At 44.5% G+C, this 17602-nt stretch overlaps 1 long non-coding RNA gene across 9 annotated transcripts in view; it reads right to left on the minus strand.

Annotated features, from left to right (window-relative positions):
* Window positions 1-255: 255 nt before the first annotated feature.
* The window catches only part of LOC109456036 (uncharacterized), a 114015-nt gene continuing 96668 nt past the window's right edge, over window positions 256-17602 (minus strand). For 6 of the 9 annotated variants that reach the window (XR_012489674.1, XR_012489676.1, XR_012489673.1 and 3 more), the window contains 2 exons: window positions 3413-8830; window positions 256-2234 (listed from right to left, as the gene is read on the minus strand). This is a non-coding gene — a long non-coding RNA (uncharacterized LOC109456036). The remainder of the gene's footprint in view (window positions 2235-3412; window positions 8831-17602) is intronic. The other 3 variants (XR_012489675.1, XR_012489678.1, XR_012489672.1) reach the window with 3 other exon arrangements.

Below are 17602 nucleotides of genomic sequence, written 5' to 3' on the forward strand. Positions count from 1 at the left end.
TGCTTTTCTAAGCCTCCCAAAGGAACTGATCTTATCTCCATGAGTTCTTCTTGCTCATTCTTCCTATTGGCTCCGATCCACCATCACTGTGCACCCCACTTTAACATCTGGCAATGCCATTCTGCCATCTCAACAGCATACCATTCGCCCCACTGGCACTGACTCATTCAGAACCTCCTATACTGCTTGAAGCACCTCTTCTCCTCCCACCTGCCTCCTAGAGTTTAGTCCCTACTTGCCTGCAAACACCACCCTTCAGAGCCACCTGCACCAGGGCTGTCTAGTTGCTCAGCTCCAGAAGTACCACCCACAATATAATCTACGTAAATGATGTCCCCTGGAGGTGTGCCACAGGCAGCCCTGAATCAGATACCAGGAGATGTGTCTCTGCCCCACATGCCAACATCTCCAAACCTTAGCTCTTCCTATGGTAGGACCTCTGACATATTGAGTATTCTAATTGTTCTGACTGAAATTTAATATGGAGTAACTGAGGCACTCAGAAGTTAAAGGGCAACCTTAACAGCACAGAATGGAATAGATTAGATGCGTTTCAATTGACCTATCTGTTCTCACCTAGCAAAGCGAAATGCTGATCTTAGTTTCAAGGCCAAGCCAACTGGGGTGTGTGTGTGTGTGTGTGTGTGTGTGTGTGTGTGTGTGTGCCTGCCTGCCTGTCTCTCTATGTTTAAAATAGTAATCAAAGTCCTTAATAAAAACAGAAAAGTTATAACTGTCACAATAGAGTCATTTGTTGAAAGCACTGATCTTTAGCTTAGAAAAGTATCTTTATCTCTGACCATATATTCATCCTGTCATCCTGGTCCATAACTATGTCCAAAAAGGTTGTATCCTCAGGCCCCAGCATGACAGGCACCCAGTGAACACTTGTTGACTGAGTGAATGAATGATCTCAAGCTTTTACACAACATGTTCAAAACTGCCCTTGATGAGGGAGAGGAATTAGTATCAGTGTTCTTTTCACCCAATGGAGGAAAACAACACAAGAAAGGATCACGTAACTCTGAGACTAAGCTAGAATTCAAGCAGGCCACACCCATGGCCTTCTCCAAGTCATGGGCGTGCTTAGATCCCCCAGCTCACCAAAGTGTCCTTGGAGCTAGCCTAGTGTCCCACCAGCTCCCCGGCACTACCCACACTTTCCCCACACCCTGCTTCTTCTTCCCTGCTCCCCTCCGGGAAACCAGAGTTGAGTAGTCTCTCACTGCCTAAATCAGCTCCCAGGAGCTGGCGTAGAGCCCTCATGAGTCTGGGGGCAGGGTGGCCTGTAAGCAGGTATGGGTTCAGCTATCTCCGACTCTCCTCCCCGTCCACCAAGTGAGCAAACACATCCTCAATGACCTTGTTACCAGGAGAAGCCTATCAGATCCTCATTTAGAAAATATGTCCTGGGCCCCAACATCAGGCAAAGGACCTGAAATGGTCAATAGGCAGAAGAGTTCACTGTCCTGGGCTCCACCTTCAACAATTTAAAATATCAACTCCAAGATTTCACCCCATTTGTTTCCAGACAGAATGTGTTATCCACTCTACAAGATGTAGCAGATTAGGAAAGCTAGAAAGGATTGGCATATCCATTCCAAGTGTACTCTCTGGGGTAGCTGATCTAGAGTGTGAAAACATTTCTCTTTCATTTTTATTGTTCAGCTTTTATTTAAAGGGGAAGTCCCCAAATGGAATTGAGAGTATTCGGGTTGTTTTCAGGACATCTTTCCTTTCTGTGACACGGTGAGCCTGTGCTCCATTTTCCCAAGCTCCAGAGAGAAACTCTGCTTGCCAACACTTGAGTGATTTCACCTCCAGCGTTTCCATGGTGATGCATATCCCAGCACAGCCTGGAGAAAAGGTGCAGCTCCAAGTGATGATGAATATGAACGAAGCTCGGCAGCCTCCTTGGGCCGAGGGCGTCCTCCTGGAGTAGCTAGGCTGCACTGGCTCCACACGGCTTCTGTCTCAGGCAGCCTGAGATGGACTTCTCCTACCTAGCAGAGTGCGGGTCTCTTCCTGGAAACCTCAGCGGGCAGGGCCTCCAGAGATCAGGGAGGGGAGAAACCAGTTGTCCAGGAAAACATACATAGCATCTGCAACAGAGTAAGCTCTAAGCAACATGCTGACCAGGGCTGCATAAGGTCTCTATGGCCCCTGGGGCCTTTGCTCCTGGTCCAGTCCAGGCCAGGTCCCCTGCAGGCTGCCATTACATTGTCCAAACTTAGCTAGAAGACAAAAACAGAACAAAATAATTCCACAAGAAGTTAAGGATAAGCCCTACTACCTGCTGAGCTCTGCAGGCCCAAGTAGTGTTCAGGCGGTAGAGCCCCACTTGCCCGCCCTCAGATAATAATAGTAATAAAGCTGCCATTTTTTGAGCACTTGCTGTGTGCCGGACACTGCACTCAATGCAGTTTATATATTCTCTCACTTCATCTTCACAATAAAAGCAACTCTATGGGGCGGGTAGTATTATTGTCTCCATTTCACAGATAAAGAAACTAATCCCCCTCCCCCCAAATAAATAAAGGCCTGTCACCTTAAAATGATGCATTTGGTCAAGGAGTGACTGATAAGGAAAAGCCGTCCCTTTGACAGGTGTACTATAGGGATCTGGCCTCACAGGGGATCAACACCCACAAAGCTGCTCCATCAAGCTCAGACATTTCCCAGTCTGCCTCCTGGACCTCCTCTTCCCGAAGCATCCTGGACTACTGGAAGTGGCAGAGCTGCCAAGACAGGAGTGCAGGAAGGAAAGAAGCATCACTCTTTTCAGACCAGGAGGTAACTTTTCTCTGCTTTGTTTTCTATGAGCGTCTGGACCTTGGACAGTTCTTCCTGTGGGCACCCAAATTGCCTCAGGAGATCAGTTTTGCCCTCAGCCTTCCCCTGTGTTTTCATGCATTTCAAGCTGCATGCTTAAGGTTCTATGCTCCCAAATCAGAATCACTGAGGCAGTGACTCATTCGGAAAGGCTTTGTGCCTGGAGCACTTGGCGTAGACGTGACTAATCTGGAGGATGCCCAGTGACAATACACAAATTAAGGCCTGGCAGGTTAAACAGTCTAGGAAGAAGGAGCAGCAGCAGCCTCCACTGCAGACCTGATCCCCGATCCCTCTCACCAATAATGGCATGGGTGAGTTATGCCAACCAGGAGTGCAGGGTCAGACTGCTTAGCCGGGAGAATCACAGCATTTCCAAGATGATTCTGTTTGAACTGTGCTCTGCTCACTGCCTCTGTACACATTTACAAGGCCAGTCCAACCCAAAGCCGTCATTCAATTAGCACATGCCAGTATCCAGCTCCCCAGGGTTAAACTGAAACAAGCAGGATGGGATCAAACTCTAGTCACAACTACTTTTAGGGTAGATTTCCAGAAACAGACGAGGAGGCAGAATTACCTGCTGCAGGCAACTGACAGTGTCACTGCAGGCCAGAAACCCCAGCAAAGGCAGGGGCTTGATACTCCTCCATCAAGACGTCATTACTGTGCCCCTTCTCTGGGCCTGGCAGTGAGCCAGGCCCTGGGGAGTCAGAGATGAAAGATAATCTCTCTTCTGAACAAGCTCACAGTCCAGTGGGAGTTGCAGCCTGGTAAAAAGGCAATTATAACACAGTGAGATACGGGCTGTGATGGAGTGAAGCATGAGAAACTGTGAGAACACACAGGAGAGAGCCTAACTCAGCTAGAGAAGGGTCAGGGAAGGCTTCCTGAAGGAGGTGATGCATGCACTGATTCTTGAAGAGGAATCAGGGGTTAGCAGAGGGAGCCCCTTATTGAGCTGGCAAGTTGCCCACTGTCATCAGAGCAGGAAGGAAGGGCGATGTATAGGGAGGACAAATGAGGGAACCAGAAACGTGGACGGCTTCTGAAGCGGGTGATATGCACACTTTAGCACACATCACCCAGAGAGCTTGTTCAGCAGATTGCAGGGCTTCTGATTCAGTAGATCTGGGCTGGGGTCTGAGAATGTGCGTTTCTAGTAAGTTCCCAGATGCTAATATTGATGTTCCAGGGACCACTCTTTGATCTGTATTTTAAGATCACTCTGACCACAGTTTCAAGGATGGCTTGCATGTGGTTGGATTAGGGAAAGACAAATCAGGAAGTGGTTTCAGTGATCCAGGCCAGAACAAAGGTAGCTCCAGAAGGAATGGAAGCAGTGGTCTTATAAGAGCTCCTGGGAGTCTGAAGATTGGCTGTGGGTGGCAGGGCAACAGAGGAATCAAGAATAGAACCAAGGTTTCTGGCACAGAGATTTAATCCACAGTTAGACACCACTTCCTAAGACAGAAAATACAGGAGGACCATTGTTTTGGACCAGGGCATAAGTGTTTGGGTTTGAGGAGGTCTTTTTTGCACACGTTTGAGGTACCTGCAAGACACCCAAATGGAGATCTCTCAAAGCAGAGATACACAGACTTGAAGACTGGGGAGACATATGAACTGAGAGAGAGATTTGGGTTTTTTTTCACTAATGTGAGGGGAAAGTAAAACACATGAAAAATAAAACAATGACTGAACAATGGGTAAAGTGAGAAGACGGCCGAGACTAACACCTTAGAAAGACCATCACTGAAGAGGCCGGCAAACAGTAACAGCAACAAAGGAGCACCGGAAATGTGTTGTTTGAGTCCTCCAAGAAACAAACATTGAAATAGAGTGGGGAGAGCAAAGGTTACCTGGGAGCAACACCTGTGAAAGAAAAAGGAAAGAAGAAGGATTGGGGGGTGGAGGGGGGGGGCAGACTAATGCAGACCTGACTGGTCTCCACCACCAAGAGAGAGCTCCATGACAAAGATTCCTGCTAGAGAATTCCGTGTTGGAGGGAAGGGGCTGGACCTTTCTAGGACCGCTTTGCTCAGTCATCTGCCAGGGGCCACCCAAGAAAAGTGAGACCTCAGCTCCAAAATGCAAGGAATCCTTAGGAAGCCTCAGTTATGCACTAAGTCCTTTCTCAGAGGGGATCTGAGTATTGCATCTTCGGGCCTGCCACATGGACTATGTGGAAAACACTATCAAGAGTTATCACAAAAGCCAAAGGAAGAGAAACCAAGGATGGAGTTATAGACAGTTTCCAAAACCTGGCAGGAAGATATTGCATGTGATTGTAGGTTAGATTAACCCCCAGAGTAGTGAGATGAGTTGTGTCACCAAGGAGCAGCTACAAGGAGGCAGGAAAGTGGAGATGGGAGATGCCCAGGAAGTGGGAGGGGGTGGTAGAGATAAAGGGAAATAGAAATAACGGGTGTAGATAGGTAATTCCTTCAAGGAGCTCTGCTGAGAAGAGGAGAGAAAGATGGTAGTGCCTGAAGGGATACATGAGAGTGAAGGGCGACTGGAGCAGGACGAGAGAGGGGAAAGTTTTGAGACACTGAGGCAGCTGCTGATCCTACCTCGATGGCTCTCCCTCCCACCTGGATCTACCTGGAGACCGTGGGGGAGGGGGCAGTTGGCTGGCTGGTGAGTCGGGACAGGAGCCAGGGGCAACACACACAGTGCCCTAGGAGGGAAGCAGCTAAAATCCCACCCAGCACAGTGGCTCAGACCACTGTCTCTGTTACTGATCCAAGCTCAGCCTTTTTGCTCATGCGCCCACCTTCACTCCCTGGAGGTCTCATTGAGCCGCGGAATCATAAGTCATTGTCCTAATAGCTTTATTAGAAGAAAGGAAAAGGCATTAAAACCCAGTTTAATGAAGCCAGGACTCAGAAGGCAGCGGGCAGCACACTCGTCTTCTCACTTCCTCTGGCCTCTTGGGAATCCACCAGAAAATGCTTCAGCCCTCAGGATGGGGTGATTAACCTCAGATAGAAGTAACGTGAGTCATAAACACTTGGCGGGATTGTTTTCTTCCTTAAAGGCTTTATAATAGGACCGAGCATCTCCTGGTAACATGTCATCGCGGGGCAAATAAAGTCTGAGTGGAGCGAGTGCCTGCAGCCTTCCTCCTCTCAAATCTCTGCCTTGATCAATAAAAGATCACAATGAAACAGCATAGAGCTTAATTATTTACTATTTCTGTGCTTTCTTATAAGAGACATTTTCTAAAGAAATCAAACTGCCTGCTCAGTGCCATATGGAGTCAATATCCTGTGCTCTACGAGGTGTTAATGAATTAATTAATCAACTAATGGCAATGAAGGTCTTTGGAGACCTTGGATGCTCAGCTCCCAAAGGGGACACTTTTCACTCATAATGGTGATAATTTTAAATCATTATCTCCTGAAAATCCTGGATAATTTCTTAGCCAAGAACTCATTAGACTGTGCATATTTTCAGTGTCAATCATATTGATAATGCCTTCCTATTTTGTTTTCCATGTCATTTCCACTTATAAAGCCAACTCCCAATTATCTGTGAAAACAGGAGAATGAGAGTCCACAGAGAATGGAAACACCTCCTCTTAGCCAGTCAGCGATACCAGCTTCCTCTCAGTCCAGGCACGGTGCTGTTTTCCCTGACTTCTCTTTCCCCTGGATAGGGGCACCAAAGAGCAGTGAAATTATGGGGGGAGCGGGGGGTCTGGGAAACTGAAGGACAAGGAGCAGAGAGCCAGGTCCAAAATATTCCACAAACTAAATTATGAATCCTCCATATAATATTAATACTAACCACAGGCAAGAAGGGCAGTTTAAGATGTTCCTGACAGTAAAGGAGGCATGAGAAGACAGTCACAGGGCAGCAGGAGAAATTAAGCCTTGCTTTTAAGGAAAAGGCATAGGCTGGAACTTGCTATCAAGGGAGACTACAAAACTTGACTGAACGATTTTTTTAAGTGAGAAATAAATAAGGCGATGGTACGTTGGGTGAGATGCAGGTGAACTGGAAGCATTGAGACAGCTTGGCTGATTTTACAAGATTTCCAACACTTTCAGAAGCATTAGGGAAAGAAGAGATTAACCTGGTGGGAAGAAGGATGGTGGTTCTAAAAACGAGAGATGAGGCATAAAGAAGGTTATGATGGTCCTCACCGGGTGAGATACCAATTGGGAGGTAGTGAGGGGTGGGCAGAAATCTCACTGTGTTCGTTTTATTGAATGTCTACATAGTCCTGGTCCAAGCTGGGATCTGAATAATCACCAAGCCCTTTTATCAAACCTGTGTCAGTGGCTGGGCTGTAAACAGGTGGTACAGGCAGCAGAAATGTATGAGGAGTGTGTGCATTAGCTCCAGCTCAGCTACCCAATAGGGGTGAAGGAGCCAGTGGGTGGGCAAGGCCAGAGATGGAGACAGGCTAGCTGGCAAATGACAGTAGGAGGCTTTCACGTCAGGCCAACCTATCACACGTAGTCTCTCTCTCTCTCTCTCTCTCTCTCTCTCTCTCTCTCTCTCTCTCTCTCTCTTTCTCTCTCTGCTATTGAGGAGAAAAACAGGGAAATTGGAAGGGCAACGGGGGCTTTAGCTGCCAGAGCTGAGAGATGTGCTCTTGGCATTGCAATTAGAATTTGGAACACATTTTTTCCATAGAAATGTTGATGCAGATGGTGATTGAAATCCATCAGGAGGGCAGGGTGAGTGTAAAAATAACCAACTCTGGGGCCAGAGAGAACACAGCATCCTGGTTTTACCATGTACATACTATGTGTCCTTGGGCAAGTAAGTTAAGCTATCTGAGCTTTGGTTCCCTATGCCACAGAGTTCTGAGAATTAAATCCTCGAGATAACATATATAAGATGGAGTAAACCATCAAGCACGTAGGAGAGGCTCAGAAAGTACTGACTGTATTAGTATGGTTAGTAAACGAGAAGCCTGCAGCAGATTGTGGAATGTGTGGGCTTTTGTGGGCCAGACTTGGAACTCAACCACTATTGTTTCTGTAAGAAAAAGCATTCTGAGTTCAAGCAACCCACTTAAAAAAAAAGTTATACTCCCAAATTAATTTACAAATTGGGCACTGTCTGTTCTTGTTTTTTAGCATCCTGTGCAGATCTAAAATCATTTGATACATTTAAGAACATAAAATGTATTATGTATAACTTGGTTGCTCATAAAATTATCATGTTTGATATATTTAGAGATGTGAGGCTTAGGGAAGAAAAGAAATTAAGAAATATGTGGGGGATTTATTTTTCTGTTTTTCCAGTTTGGGGAAGAAAAAGCAAAAAGCTGTGTGTAGGAAATAAAAATTCTTGAGGTCTTCCCATCCTTGCAGTGATCGAACTCTCCTCTCTCATGCAAACAGAATCCTGCAGCATGAGACACTGTGTCCCCCAATCAGAGGACGAGACAGGTAGACAAATATGGGCAACGATGAAGTGCTCTGCTCCTTGCCATTCCTCTGAACTTTCATGAATGTCTTGCTCCATGCTAAACGAACAGTGGATCTGGCATTTTTCAGGTTGCCGCTTTGAAGATTCCTTTCTGAGCCATCAAGGAGGGTTCCAAGGTTTAGAGAACTCCTGTTCCATATATGTCCTCAGAGGAGGGGTAGCTGTTGTGGGATCTGTGTGGATGCCTGAGCTTGCAAGTGCCAACTATTTATTAAGAAATAAGTCTTCATAAAACAGGGTAAGGTGATAAAATGAGGAAAGGGCAGGCAAAGATGGTGACTATATGTCAGTTTGGAATCCTTTCAACTGAATGTAATAGAACACACAACTCAAAAAGGCTTTTGAATAAATAAGAGCAAATTAAATAAAGGCACGTATCTCACATAACACAATGTTTGGAGTAGGGGCATATTCAACTTAATTCATTGGCTCAGTCACCCATCTTCAGCATGTTGCATTTTGTCTTCAGGCTTGAACTCTTCATGGTGGCAAGGTGGCTGCAGCAGCTCCAGGCATCGTGTCCTCACAAAACATGTCCAAAGGCCTAGAGAGAACATCCATTTTTTATGTCTCTTTTTAAGAGTCAGGAAAACATTCCCAGAAGCACCCACCCACCCACACTTCACGTCTATCTCATTGGCCAGAATTCCATCGTGTGTTTTTATCCTCAAACAATTATTGGCAAGCAGAATGTAATTGACGTGGTTGATATGTACTAATAGATATTTACCTCCTGGTGCCCAGGTAAGGCCCAGCGGCTGATAGCTGGACCCCTGAACAAAATCAGTTCTGTTAGTAGGAAAGGGATGCATGAGGAACCACTACCAAAAAATCCTAGTATGTCGAGAAAGCCAGGGAAGATGGCATCCTCTTTGGGGCATGGCTCCTTCTAAACAGTCCCTGTAGAGCAACAGCGTTTTCTGATATGTTTATCCAGAGCAGGAGTGGGAACTGAATCCTCTAAGCCTATCCCTTGGATGCTGTCCCACGTACTATATGATCTGAAGGTCTCATTGAGCCGGAAAGACCCAGTCCCTGGGTCGTTCCAGGATCCATTACTTCAAGCCAAAATGTCTGAGGGCTTTTAGTGGACAATTTTTTTCTCCATAATCGAAAATGAAAATTCAATTGTTTCAGAGGCATTTCTTACTACGGTATGAACTCATTCTTCCCCACTTTCAGAGCCATTAAATCCTTTGAGATGAGGCACTGGATGATAACGCCTTTCCCTGGCTGGTTTCTGATGTCACCAGCAGGAGCAGTCCTGGACTTCCAGGCACTCTGTTCATTACTCTGATATGTTTAACACTAATTCATTAGGATGATATTTCATATTACATTAGGGAACGCACTGTACGATCCAAATGCTAAGGCAATGAAGATTTCTCCTCCTCTCTCTTACCTGCTGCCGCAAAATGAAAGGGCGCCATCGATCTGTAAAAGGCAATGACCCCATTCACTTTAATAACCTCTGCCCTTTTGCCTATGATATCTTCACTCTAAACCAGGGGAGAAGAATTTATGGAGCATTTGGGTTCTAGTCCACCATCACATTCAGCCATCTAATTTATCTCTGAGATCATCATTCCCATTTCTTAAAAATGGGCCAAGTTAATTGGCATGAAGATCTCTTTAAAAATCTCTCTCTTCAGATGTCCTACAAGTTTCTGAGAAGAGCCCCTTTGCATGAAAATTATGATCTGAGGTTTTTGAGCTGACGGAGATTTACAAAAGGCTCTAAAAAGTAACATATATCTAGATTTATTTTCTTTACAATTTTAGGTTAATGTAACTGTATTTTAGGAGACTAAGGATTGTTTACAGTGGTGAGGGGCACCAAGGAGCTAGCAATCAGCACCCTTATCAGTTGTATAGACAGAGTAGAGTTGCAGCTGACATGATACAATGCCAGAGGCACCAGAAAATCCATCCAAAAAGCTCTGTAGATGTCTTCCATGTGGATGAGTCATTTCTTCCAAAAATGCAGCTAAGGTTCAAAGAATGTTCTCCAAGGTATATAACACTCCAACAATGTACATCAACATTAGGGTGTAATTAACTGTTAATGGGTTCTTTCATGCAAGAAGGGAATTTCGTTAAGGAAAAAGGGGCACCTGGGAAGGAGAAAAGGACACAAAAGCAGGAGATGAAGGAGATGACAAATTTTCCTGAATCCCCTCCTGGCAGTCTGGCCTGTCCTTAAGAAAAACTGAAGGCAGGTCAAACAAAACTCCTCTATTAAATAAAGCAGGAAGAATTCAGGGCTGCATCTGGTTTCATATTAAGTGAAAACCTTTCTGTGACATGCCTAGGGACAGAGTGATCTATCATAGACCTTACTGGCAGGGCCATGTCCCTATCCTTTTCCTCCACTGTTGTTGACCTGTTAGTCCCAGTTTCTTCTGACCTATCACATGCCCATTGCTCTCTTCACACAGTCTGGGCTGAGGCTGGAAAATTGGTTTCATCTCATGTGCCAACTCCAAACGCTTGGTAGTGCCTGCTTAGAGTGTGTCAAGAACGGAGCAGTGTCTGAGATTTTTACCCTTTTTGTGAGCTAATTAGTTGGCCTGCCACTGTTTTATGGAAGCTAGTAGAAAACATGAGACTCCTGGGTCAAACACGAAGAATCATTCATTACAGCAATAGCAGTCAAAGTATCAGCATTTTTGCACCAGTTCCCCAAGCCTCAATGTTCACAGGGTGAGGTAAAGAGGGCAAGGTGACCACTGCAGACATAATACATTGCATTACAGAAGAGAGACCCTGAGCTTAGGGAACTCAAATCTTTTGGATTTAAGCATGCCTACTCTTTGTTCTAGAGGGAGATACTATCTTCTCTACCTTTCATGAACATAAGCAAAGCTGTCCTTTGCTTGCAAGGAGACACTATATCTTCCAAGGCTGGTAACTATACAAACATTCTTGAAAAGATAGTCCAAAACAAAGGGCAGTGAGTGCCTCGCTCATGAGACATGCAGAAATGCAAGAGGAAGGATTGTCTCAGAACAATACCCAACCCTCATTTATACAGACAGCATTTTGTCTTCTGGAGAATCTTCCCTACTCCGTTGGCTACTCCAATTAATCAGACAATTTCAACTCAGCCCAAGGTATTGATCCAGACATAGCAGTGTAGTGATTGCACAGACGCCACCTTGGCCCCCAAGGAGGAAGACTAAGCCAATTCTACCAATTATAAGAACCCTGGCCAATAAGTTGAAGCTAACCTGAAGGCCTTCCAGAACCAAGGTAGTGTCACTGATCACTTTAGCTCACTTCAGGGATAGGTTTCATACACCTTTTCTATTGGATGACTCCCATAGTAGGCATAACTGCCTGCAAGGTTGCATAAATAACCAGTCGGTTGTCCTATAGGAAGTTCCCCTGCGCAATCTAGGGTAGCTTTACTGTGCAGAAATCACCACAGTTGTCTGAGGGCTACATTATCTACTGGTGATATTTCCTTAAACAGCTGAAAGTGTCTGTGACCACCCTTACGGTGAAAATCTCTAAGACTAACAAGGTGCTGGGCCTTCTTTTTTATGATGGGGGTAGAAGACAAAAGCAATTTTTCCTTGACTGTTCTGCTTGACAGAGAGAATGAGCATAGTGAATCTGCCAAAATAGTCCCAAGAATCTTTATTTTGTGAGAAGATGCCTAAATGTTTTCAAGGTTCATCAGCCATTCCTGCTGGCAGAGATACGATAGATAACACCTCAATCAGGGCTTTTGAGTCTGAGACTTCTGACTTGCTAACTGTATTAGCCTACTAGGGCTGACATAACAAAATACATGGGGCAGCTTAAACAACAGAAATTTGTTTCTCACAGTTCTGGATGCTACAAGAACATGGTGTTGGCAGGTTTTTCCCAAGACCTCTCTCCTTGTTCTACAAGTTTTCTTTGTAGCTGCCTTTTTACTGTGTCCTCATATGGCCTTTTCTCTGTGCGGTCTGATCCCTGGTGTCTCTTCCTCTTCATATAAGGACACCCTCAGTCCTGTAGGATTAGGGCCCCACCCTTATGCCTCATTTAACTGTAATTATCCCATTAAAGGCTCTATCTCCAAATACAATCACATTGGGGAATAGAACTTCAACATATGGATTTGGGGGTGATACAATTCAGTCCATAACACCAACCAAGGGGACATCATCCACATAGTGAAAGCTGGGCCTGGAAGGGTAGAGGCACACTCACTAAATTTTAGCAGCAAATGGCACAAGAGTTTATGTGCACCTGGGGAAATACTACTAACATGTATTGGAAACCTTGCCATGTTAATGTGAGCTGATCTTATTCCTTAGATAAAAAAAGAAGGCGTTGGCAATTTCTAAGACAATATACCAAGTGCCATCAGTCTGTGTAGCAGACATGCTAGCTGAATCTGTGTGCCTTTTCCTGCCGCAGGTCTGAGTCGGATAATAGACACTCACATTCAGAGTCATAAAAATGTGAGTGCCTCTCCTTCCTGAAATTCTCCAGCATGCTCAGAGGGATGTGTATGACCTTTGATCCCTCTTAAAGATTGAGAGACTTTGGCCCCACCTTTAATCATCTTTCTCCTTAAAGTAGCTGAGGTCAGGGTGCATAGGGAGAGGAGACTAGGGAGTATGGAGGCATGGAATGACTTCATGCCATTAGACAAGTTTTCTCACTTATTTTTGATTTTGAGCATCATGGCAGCAGCTCATAGCTCAACCAAATGAACTTTCAAGTTTTCTGCCCACCCAACACTGTGTGTTAGGCAGCAAGGTCCTCATGGTTGACTCCATCTAGCTCAGTATTAGGAACCCCTTCACTGAGCAGCTTCTTTTTCACATTGATTTTGGCTGGAGCCACAGGGTCTGTACCCTCTTGCTGACTCAGGTTTGACTTGCATAGCAGCAACCTTCTTTGAAGATGCCACCTTCACCTGAGCACCTGCTATACTAGGGGTCAACAAACTACCATGGATCAAATCCAGCTTACTGCCTGCTACTGTAAACAAGGTTTTATTGGTACAAAGTCATGTCCATTTACTTACATATTGCCTGTGGCTGCTTTTGTGCTATAGTGGCATAGTAGAGTATTTGCAGCAGAGACAGTACAGACCACAAAGCATAAAATATTTACTACCTGGCCCTTCACAGAACAGGTTTGTTGATCCTTGTGCAACACCATTTCCAAGACAGCATCCCTTAAGACCTTGCCCAGTTTTAACAAAAAGGCTAGGGAGCTTTTTCTGGGGTGGTGGAGCTAGTCACAGAATTTACTTGGATTTCTCTGCTTCAGTTTCTCATTCTCTAGTGGGTCATCTTCATTAGCATTGTAAACCCAATTCAGGGCAGTAAGAACCCAAATACTAGCAATGTCTCAACTATGATTCCCCACAGCAGTTGTGAAACTTGTCTTTCTCCGGGAAATCTCCCTAAGAAAGCCAATGCTCCCTTATAGCAATCAGAACCCACTGGGGGGAAATAAATAGGATCTTTTACTCTTGTCTCCAGTGGATCTAAGTTTGACATAATAGATTTCAGGGAAGATTAAGCCATGAGTCTCAGCTATTGCCACTCTCCCTACTACATACCACCCTTTATCCCCCAAGTGGCCAGACAAAGTTTAAATAATTTCTGCCCATAGCAGCCACAAATTCCCTCTCTCATGCTCAGTGTAGGTGTGCATCTCTGTAACTATCATCTGAAAGGAATAGAACCTCCTTAGTTCTGGCTTTTACAATGGGGTGAATTGGTGACAAAGTCATGGGGAAGAATTAGCAACAGCCAGTCACCATTAAGGTTGCTATCTTTGAACTCATTTCCTGGTACTTGTCTGCAACCACCTCCCCAATTTCTCCTCACAAATGAGAAATAAAGTGGATGTCTATTTTCCAATCGATCACACAACTCAGTGAACATATTTGCTATCAATTCCATGGACTTTCCTCAGATCCCATTCTTAAACCCACAAGGCCCTCATCTTTTCTCTTCCAGAAATCCATGTTTCTCTCAGCATCTCACCCTTATCATCAAAACTGTCAAGAAATGGGAGGGTCTGAGATTTTACCCTCCTTGTAAGCTAACAAGTTAGCCTGACACAGTTTGAAGATACAAGACTCCTGGATCAGAGATGAGAGGCCATTTATTACTCTCATCGATAGCAAGCCAGAGCATCAGTATTTTTGCACCAGTTCGTTGAACCCCAATTCCCACCAGGTGATATGAACAGAGACAAAGGGCAGCAGCACGTGAAACGAGATGTGATGCAGAAGGGCTCTGAGCTAATGAATCTGAATCTTTTGTCCTTACTAGCACATCTTCCCTTTGCTCATGAAGGAGATAGTCTCTATCTTCCAAGGCTATAAGCAAACCTGTCTTTTGCTAGGAACGAGACACTATCTCTATATTCCAAAACTATTTGTTATATAAACAACCTTGAAAAGATAGTTCAGGCAGTGAGTGTCTTGCTCAAAATATGTGCGGAAACAAACCCATAGAGAATTGTCTCCCAACAGAGTGCAGCTTGAGAAGGATTTGCTGCACCCAGGCTCAAGGAGAGGACCAATTAGCGATTTCTGCCACTGATGACACTAGAGAAAGTATTTGTAGTATTTATGCCACATATTGCATATTACATGATTAGTTACCAAAAAAAGGGATATAAAACATGAGAGCTCAGTGGTAAATATAAAATAAATATATAAAAATAGCCTTCCAATATACCAGTAAAAACTAGTTAGAAAATACTGCAATGAAAAAAGATAACATTGAAAATAGCATTGAAAAATATGGAAGATCCAGAGGCAAAGTTAACAAAAATATGCAAGACTAAATAAAAAGGACCATAAATTTTCACTAAGGGACATAAAAATTAGACTTTAATCAGCTGAGAAGCATCCTGTGCTCCCGTGTATGAAAATTCACGATAGTAAAGATGTCAATTCTCCCCCAAATTCATCTGTACATTACAGTGAATATAATTCTAGTCCCAAAGATCTGGGTACTAGAGTTTGCAGAGGGAAGGGGCGATTATACAGGGTAAACACTTGCTTGTACTGATAACCTTAGATTGATGGGTTGTTCCGGTCATCATAAATTGGCCATCCTATCTAGGTTGCCAAGTTTGCAAAGCAATTTCTTGATCTGCAACTCTCTGTGACTTGGGGAGGGCATTAATACAATAGATTCTCTCAAGTTCTGCTTCCTCTCTCACTAAGCACAATGTCTACAGTCCCTGAATCCTTTCCTAAAAGGCCAAGGCCAAAGTGTGAAAACAAAGCCCTCATTTTTGAGAGTTGCTCTATTGGACTTTCTCACTGTACCCAAAGTCCTACAACTGAATCTCTGCAGCAGACCATATGTTTACTAAGTAAGGGAGCAATAGGAATTAATTATGGTTCCAACACCAGTGAATCTCTGACAGAGATTCAACGAGGACCTTTTTAGTCGCTTTTCAGTACACTGTGGTTTGATGTTGTGGTCCCAACTAAAATGCATCAGTAAAACTGTTCTAATGCCCGCACACACCCATTCCTCAGCAGCTCCAGAGTTTTGCTGACCTGAAAATGATCCGGAAATAAATTTGAGTCTCCTGGCTCTCCTACCCATGGGATATTGTCTATTCTCCAGATTTCTCTAATAGTAATACAACAGCTGTCCCTACAATTAATTCCATGCCTACCTGCATCTCCTTTGCTAACAGCTATGAGTAATGCTGATCCAGCACCTGAGACAAGGAAGAAAAGCCCTGGGAGGTGGTCATATCACAGGAGATTAACTCTTTCCTCACCCTCTCCACTCACCATAAAGCAGGGGAGAACATTCTCACCTTTTGTAATGGTCAGAAAAACATATTCCTGCTCCCTTGGTTCCATGAGCATTACCTCAACTCATAAAAGTGCAAACTAATCAAGTTGTAGGTGGTTCCAAACCAAAAAAGAGAAAGAAAAAAAAGAATTCTGCTCCCAACTCTGATAACATTTATGCAGGATGGCTACATAATTTGTGGGGCCCTGTGCAAAATGAAAACATAGACCCTTTCGTTCAAAAATTAGTAAGAATTTCAAGACGGCACAAGTAGAGCGTTACACCAAGTGTACGGCGCTTCTGAGTGCAAGGCCCTATGCAAAAGTACAGATTGTATATCCATGCAGCTGGTCCTGCATTTACATTTTAGTATTATCCAGGGTTCGCTGCTTCAAGTTGGCTCCTGTTTTCTGTAGGTTTTATGAGGGTAAGCCCCAGCTTGCATCAGCAGCAAGGTTGTAAAAAAAAAGGAACACTAACTCCTTCAATTGCTCAAATTGCTCCAACATGAGTTCAGATGTGGGGTGGGTGATGTTAGGTGGAGGGCAAAATTCTGTGTCCAATACAATCATTATTGAAATTTGAAATAACAGGTAAGCAACAGCAGGTGGTTGCCGTTACAGCCCTATTGACCCAGCCCTGTACCAGATTTGTGGACTTCAGTGATTTGTCACACTGCCATTGAGGTAGGACTAGGAAAAGACAATCTGACCACCCCGTGGGGGTTTCACTGGATGACCACGGGGCAGGAGGGCCACAGAGGAGATTCCTGCTTCAGAAAACAGTGTCCCAGGCTGACAGCTAACAGCTCCCATACAGCTTACAAACATATTTTGTTTGGCTTACAATATTTTTAAAACTGTAAAATTTCACCTTAAAACCTGGACTTCTGTCTCTCATAAATAATCAGAAGACCTATAATCCCTGGACCCAGATCACTGCATGGCAACAGCAGCTAGAGTTGAGGAGCCGCGGCCCTTAGGCTGGCATATACTCCCCAGGTCCCCACCGTCCCCAGCCTTCCTTCCCGATTATTCTACACTGTCCTGATTGACATGTGTACACTCCCGGCCTGGCCCTGATCTTCAGTATCTGACCCTTGGTTCTACATGGGCTCTTCTCACTCTGAGAAGCCACTGAAGGTTCACCCTCTACCATCGACCAACATTGTACTGAGAACAACTGTAATACCATTTACACTAATTTCTACAGCCAACAATCAATTTCTGAATGCAACATGCACACAAGTATAAAGGACTATGTAAGATGATAATGCTGATGATAGTGGTTGCCATTGTTACGCATTTATCTGGCATGGTATAAAGACTGTATTCTATTTTATCTTATTTAATCCTGATAAAAGGTGTGGAGCCCAGACACAGATACCATCTGACTTAGGTGTCATCTACTTTAACCCACCTTCAGCCATCAGTTGAGATACTCCCTCCTCCCATTATAATGGGGTTCACCAAACCCTGCTATGCCAACAGGACATTTTGAAATACACTGCTTTAGCAGCCAGGCCATCC

Source organism: Rhinolophus sinicus, linkage group LG10, assembly GCF_036562045.2.
Source record: "Rhinolophus sinicus isolate RSC01 linkage group LG10, ASM3656204v1, whole genome shotgun sequence".
In the NCBI taxonomy this organism is placed as follows: Eukaryota; Metazoa; Chordata; class Mammalia; order Chiroptera; family Rhinolophidae; genus Rhinolophus; species Rhinolophus sinicus.